Here is a 7,057-nt window from a genome sequence, read left to right as displayed (position 1 = left end):
GGATGTTTTCGAGCCGAACAGAGTTCTGGATTGTGTGGTTTCTTAGTCTTCTCTTAATGATCGTATCAGGGAACGTTAATATGATAACCCCCATCTGCTTGTCCTTAAGGACACGGTTCAGCACGGTGATGCCAAGGAAGTCACTATTTGAGATAACGGTGTATTACGGATACGGGGCAAGCTATGTGTGCCTAATGTAGATGGTTTGCGTGAGTTGATCCTCCAGGAGGCTCACAGTTCGCGGTACTCCAATCACCCAGGTGCCGTGAAGATGTATCAGGATTTGAGGCAGCACTATTGGTAGAGGCGGATGAAGAAGGGCATAGTGAAATATGTAGCTCGTTGCCTAAATTGTCAGCAGGTAAAGTGGGAGCATCAATAGCCGAGTGGATTGCTTTAGAAGATGGAGATTCCAGAGTGGAAATAGGATCAGATCACTATGGATTTTGTTGTTGGGCTCCCACGTACTCGAAAGAAGTTCGATGCAGTTTTGGTGATTGTGGATAGATTGACCAAGTCAGCTCATTTCATTCCTGTGGTTACTACTTATTCTTCAGAGCAGCTTGCTCAGGTTTACATCCGCAAAATTGTCAGGCTTTATGGCGTACCAGTATCTATCACCTCTGACCGGGGTACGCAGTTTACATCACGCTTATGGAGAGCCGCACAACGTGATTTGGGTACTCATGTGGAGTTGAGTACATCATTTCACCCTCAGACGGACGGACAGTCAGAGCGCACTATTTAGATATTGGAGGATATGCTTCGTGCGTGTGTGATTGATTTTGGGGGTGCTTGGGATAAGTTCTTGTCACTTGCGGAGTTTGCCTACAACAACAGTTATCAGTCGAGCAATCAGATGGCACCGTATGAGGCTTTGTATGGTAGATGGTGCCGGTCTCCAGTGGGTTGGTTCGAGCCGGGCTAGGCAAGGCTATTGGGTACAGACTTGGTTCAGGATGCCTTGGAGAAAGTTAAATTGATTCAGGATCGACTTTATATAGCCCAGTCCAGGTAGAAGAGTTATGCGGATCGGAAGGTTTGCGACGTTGCATTCATGGTTAGGGAGCGGGTCTTACTCCAGGTTTCGCCCATGAAGGGTGTCATGAGGCTCGGAAAGAAGGGCAAGTTGAGCCGTAGGTATATCAGACCTTTTGAGATCCATGAGAGGGTTGGAGAGGTGGCTTACAGACTTGCACTACCACATAGTCTCTCTGCAGTTCATCCAGTATTCCATGTTTCCTTGCTCCGGAAGTATCACGACGATCTGTCTCATGTGTTAGACTTCAACTCAGTCTAGTTGGATAAGGACCTATCTTATGTTGAGGAGCTAGTGGCCATTTTGGACAGGCAGGTTTGAAAGTTGAGGTCGAAGAACATCGCTTCGGTGAAGGTTCAGTAGAGGGGTCATCTGATTGAGGAGGTGTCTTGGGAGACCGAGCATGATATGCGCATCAGTTATCCTCATCTTTTCACCACTTCAAGTATGTCTCAATACTCGTTCGAGGATGAACGTATATTTTAAGAGGGGGAAGATGTAACGACCCGGGTGGTCATTTTGAGGAAATTAGCCCTGAACCCCTATTTACTACCCCCTCTAATTCAATTTTGGGTTTTGTGACTTACCGGGAGGATTTGTTTTGGTTTCAGAGCGAAATGGAACACATAGTCCCTAAAATAGAGGTTTAAGTCATAGGAATTGATTTTAGTTTGAACAGTGTGAAGACGACCCCGGAATAGAGTTTTGACGGTTCCAATAGCTTCGTAGGGTGATTTTGGTCTTAGGAGCGTGTTCAAATGTTGAACTGGAGGCCCGTAGGTCATTTGAGTGCTAATTGGCGAAAGCTGGAAAAAAGATGATTTTTGAGAAGTTTGATTGGGAGTGGACTTTTTGATATCGAGGTTGGATTCCGATTCCAAAAGATAGAGTAGGTCCGTAATGTCAATTATGACGTGTGTGCAAAATTTGAGGTCAATCGGACTTGGTTTGATAGGTTTCGGCGTCGGATGTAAAAGTTTGAAGTTTTAAAGTTCATTATACTTGAATCGATGTGTAATTCATATTTTTAGGCATTGTTTGATGGTGATTTAAAGGCTCGACTAAGTTCGTGTGATGTTTCAGGACTAGTTGGTATATTTGGTTGAGGTTCCGGGGGTCTCGGGTGAGTTTCAAATGGTTAACGGATCATTTTTGGACTTAGAAGATTTTCTGGTGCTGGGCTGATTCTGGTGTAATCACACCTGCGCAAGGCTGACCGCAGGTGCGAGCAATGGGGAGCAGGTGCTGGGCTAAGGGAATTGGCCAGTGGTCGTAGGTGCGGTGTGAGGGCCGCAGAAGCGAAGTCGCTTCAGTGGGGGATCGATCGCAGAAGCGGGCGAGTGCTTGGGGAGGCTTCCGCAGAAGCGAACGAGGGACCGCAGAAGCGCATCCACAGATGCGGAGATTTGCGCACAGGTGCGGAACCTAGGGATTTAAGTGAACACCGCAGATGCGGAGACTTCACCGCAGAAGCAGAATTTGGTCCGCAAAAGCGGAAAGCCTGGGCAAATTCTATTAATTCAAGGGCTCGGTATTTTTATCATTTGTTGGACATTTGAGCTCGGGTTTGGCGATTTTTGAGAGAATGTTTGAGGGATTTCTTGAGGTAAGTCCCTTGTGCTTATTTTTGATCAATAATCTTGTTTCTTCGTTGATTTTCCCATCTAGATTATGTGTGTTTAAGGTGGAATGTGAGAGTTTGAGGCTAGGGATTTGAAAAGTGTAATTTAGGGATTTGAGTAGTGACTTGGTGTCGGATTTTGGTAATTTTGGTATGGGTGAACTCGTAGTGGAATGAGTGTTTGTATTTTGTGACTTTTACCCGATTCCGAGATGTGGGACCGGGACGACATTTTGGGACGATTTTTCGATTCTTTGCTAAAGTCGTAGATTTATGATTTAAATTAGTTTCTTGTAATTGTATTCATGTTATGAAATTGCTTCTGGCTAGATTTGGGTCATTCAGAGTTGAAAAGTCGAGGGAAAGGCATTCTTACCGATTGATTGAGTGACATTAGAGGTAAGTGACTTGTCTAACCTTGTGGGGGAGGGGAATCCCCTTAGGTTTTGGAAATGTTGTAACCATTTGTGATATGTGAGCGCCGCGTGCGCGAGGTGTCGAGTGCATACATGGGCTGAATATGGAAAATTCGGTTCTTGCTGATTTGTCATCTTTTGAATTTCATTAACGGAGTTGTCTTCTTTTAAAATACATTAACTGAGTTGCCTTAGCATATGTAGTGATCATGTTTAGCTTAGTATCACATGTCTACGTGCCTTAACTCTTACTTGCAATATGTGCAACATGCTTAGTTGAATTACCTGCTTTACTTGATTTGAATTAAATTTTTAATTGTAAGATTCTTGCTGAAAATTCGTGTTTCCTTCAATTACTTGTTCCATAATTACTTTGGGACTGCGAGGCGTTTACTCGGAAGATCCCCATGTACTGCATATTTACTTTGGGACTACAAGACGTTTACTCGGGCGACCCCCCCTGTACTGCATATTTACTTTGAGACTACGAGGCGGTCCTCGGGAGATCGCCTTGTACTACATATTTACTTTGGGACTACGAGGCGGTTCCTCGGGAGATTCCCTTGTACTGCATCTTTACATTTGGGACTATGAGGCGGTACCTCGGGAGTGCCCCTGCTGTGTACCTCTAATTATTATGCTGATATTTTCTAAAACTTATTATTGTTTAAATTCTCAGCCATTTCAAAATATTATTATATCTTCTGCCTTATTTTTCTTTTAAACCAATAGGGCCTTAACCTGACCTCGTCATTACTCTACCAAGGTTAGGCTTGACACTTACTGGGTACCGTTGTGGCGTACTCATACTACACTCTGCACATCTTTTGTGCAGATTCAGGTTCTTCCCACCAGCCCATATATCAGTGAGTTGGATCGCTCGTGGAGACTTCAAGATATATCTGCCAGTGCCCGCAGACCTCAAAGTCCCCCTATCCTTACTATGTTATTTTTCTTATTTTTCTTTAAACTCTGATGTATAGAGATACTTAGTATTTGCTCTTAGAAGCTTATGACTTGTTTCCACCGGATTTTGGGAGTTGTAATTATTGAATGACAGTTTTATATTTATATATCGTGTGTTGAGATGGAAATTCAGTTTATTATTCATTGATTCCGCAAAAATATTAGGCTTATCTAGTCTTAGAGACTAGCTGCCATCACGACATCGTACGAAAATAGGGTCGTGACAGAAAAAGAAATTAAAACTAAAATAGAAAATTTTGACAACTGATTCATTGAAGAAAGCAATTTGGTATTGCGTTCTTCTTTTATTCCTTTCTATTTTGATAAACCTTTTTCCTTTCTATTTTTAAAATTTCTATAGGGGAGATAATTATTCAAGACATATTTATATATACATATACCGAAAATAAAGAACTATTTATCTCAATTAATCTATATTAACCAAATATATTAAGATATTTTAACCATTCAAAAGTTTCAACATTAAATTTAATGGAGTTCTAAAAAATAAAATTACTTAAACTAGAATAAAACAATTTCATTATAATTTTTCTTTCTTTCACAATAAATTAATCTAATAATAATTACAACAAAATAACCTTTTTGTTCCCATAAGAATATTTAAAATTATATCGGTAATTGAAAAGGACTTTAAAAAAAAACCTTATTAATGAATTAAATCAAATACATGTTATTTATAAGCGTTTCCTTCTCACACCAACAAAAACAAAAGATAATATATAACTTTGTTATTAATCTGCTAATCTTTATAGAAATTTATTTATATTTTTTGTACCGCGCGAACCCGTGCCCATCAACCTGGCTTTGTCTTCATCGTAATTCGTGCACCTGTGTGAAACCCCTTCTTAAACCCACAGAAACATCAGAAATATAGAGCAGTGTTGGGACTGCCTCTAAAAGAAGAAGACAAAAAATAAAGACAAGAAACAGAGCTTTCTCCTCTGATGGTGTGTGTGTATGTGTGTTATATAAAAGGGGTTGCGTCAGAAAATCCTTTTGAATGCAAGTTTTTTACTCTGTCTTTTCTCCTTCACTGTGGAAAACTATTGAGACTAATTAGGGTTCTTACCTAGTCAAGTTTATGGCCATGGCATTGCTACTACATTTTCTCCGTAGGTGGTTTTTCCTTCCCTTAAGGTAACAAAACTACTAGTGTGCTTTTCTTGTAATTATACTTAGCAAGCTTTCATTTGGGTCTCTTCTATTTGTTCTTTCTTAAGCTTCTGAAAATGGACAGAGTCAGTTAAGCATATGTATTTTCCACCAAAATGGAAAATTGAAAGTTGTTTTCTTTTACATGTATTCCAATTCCTTCTTTATATCGCTTACTTGTTTTAATTTAGTCCACAGAATCAGAGCTAAAAACAGTATCTTTACATTATTCTACTTGTACAATATGGAGAAAATGGTACTGTATATATTTTCCAATGGAAAACATTTTCCTCCATAACAAACGGTTCAAAATTTGTTTTCCTTTGTTCATCTTGCTGATTTCTTGAAAGTATTTTTCTGAATGGAAATTTGATGATCTTCTGTCATGTTTCAACATGGATTTTCTCATGTTCTGTGCGCTTTTCCAATTAGAATTCCTTATTTAACCCATTATCTACTGTGTATACTTGAAGCCACTAGCATGTAGGCAGAGAAGGTTTGATATGTGTCATGTGTTAACTGAGATTCAGGTGCTTAGGTCAATCTTGTAGAGGTGCTTATTATGTGTATTTTTACCAATCAGAGGTAGTAAAATGGGAAAAACGGGAGTTGCGCGGCCTGATTAAAATCCGGTGCAAGTATAGATGTTAAGCCAAGGTAATAGTGAACTAACAAGGCAAATGTAGAGGCGAAACTGCAGTCATGTGTTGGACTAGAAGAAGTAGTCTGTTTATTCCAAATTAACTTAACTTGTTTCTATTCTGTATAGAATCTTCCCCACTTCCCAAAAAGGAAATTTACTCCATAAACAATTCGACATTTTAAATATTCTAGCCAAGATTACTTTTTAGCAAAAAGAAATTGTCCAAATCTTCACAAAGTTAACTTTATCTACACTTATTTCATAGGAAAATGATGATCTACTGGGAAATGGTGCTAGGTCCTAGGTGTCTTAGAACCTAAACCAAAGGAAAATTGCAGCATTTCATATTTTTGTTTGGTCTCAAATATCATGTAAGATTATTGTTGGCTTTTCAGTAGGAGGAACCTGGAAAACTGGGGAGTGATTTTGACCTAGTTAAATATGAGGCTATGCACTAGTTATACCGCTGATAGTTTATCCTGCACTAGATTGGAGGCCAGTACATTCTGGATACTTGATCAAATGTATCTGTGTTTTGAAAATAATGTGTTCCTTTCTCAACTGTCAAATTCCTATTGTTTTGACCTGATGCCCCGTTCCTTTATTTGGTTTCTACTTCTGCAGGCCAAGTAGATATGTAGGATTAAAGCTTGCTTCAAACATTTTGAGGTGTTCAACAGCTAAACCTGGTTGAATGTACTGTTCCTTTACTTTCCCTGGAACATGTGAACCCTGATCTTGTAAGTACATTGTTACTTAAGTAGGGAATGAAGCCACTGGTCCGCAAAGCTTGCCAATCTTTGTATTATGTTGAAAATACCCATGGTGGGATATAGAGCAGAAACTTTCTTTTGCATATTAAAGCTACTCTTTTTTATCTTTTCTGAATTTTGACCTATGTATTTAATTCAGTCGAGAATCAACGCTCAATTAGCTTGCCGGTGTGTGATACTGCAAAAGGATAATTTGGTTTATTACTTTCAACTGGCGTACTGTCTGAGTAGTTTTTGCTCTTCAATTCATTCTAGCATTGGTATCTCATGCCAGAAATATGACTGAAAATGAAGAGCATCATCAACTATTAAAATACAGATTCTAAAACAGATATATGCTCTATGAAGCAAGGCAGCAAATATGTGAAGGTTGATGGTTATCATTAAAAGTTGTTGTTTGAGGGGCATGATGTACTTTCTGATTAA

The 7,057-nt window shown here is 39.4% G+C and overlaps 1 long non-coding RNA gene across 1 annotated transcript; it reads left to right on the top strand.

Annotated features, from left to right (window-relative positions):
- Positions 1-4,935: 4,935 nt before the first annotated feature.
- On the top strand, positions 4,936-6,842 carry LOC104093024 (uncharacterized). Its single transcript, XR_685549.4, has 2 exons — positions 4,936-5,200; positions 6,483-6,842. It is a non-coding gene; the product is annotated as an uncharacterized lncRNA (long non-coding RNA).
- The last annotated feature ends 215 nt before the right edge of the window (positions 6,843-7,057 follow it).

Source organism: Nicotiana tomentosiformis, chromosome 7 (genome assembly GCF_000390325.3).
Source record: "Nicotiana tomentosiformis chromosome 7, ASM39032v3, whole genome shotgun sequence".
NCBI lineage: Eukaryota > Viridiplantae > Streptophyta > Magnoliopsida > Solanales > Solanaceae > Nicotiana > Nicotiana tomentosiformis.
Note: the sequence above shows the minus strand (reverse complement) of the source record. Positions and strands in the feature narration are given on the sequence as shown.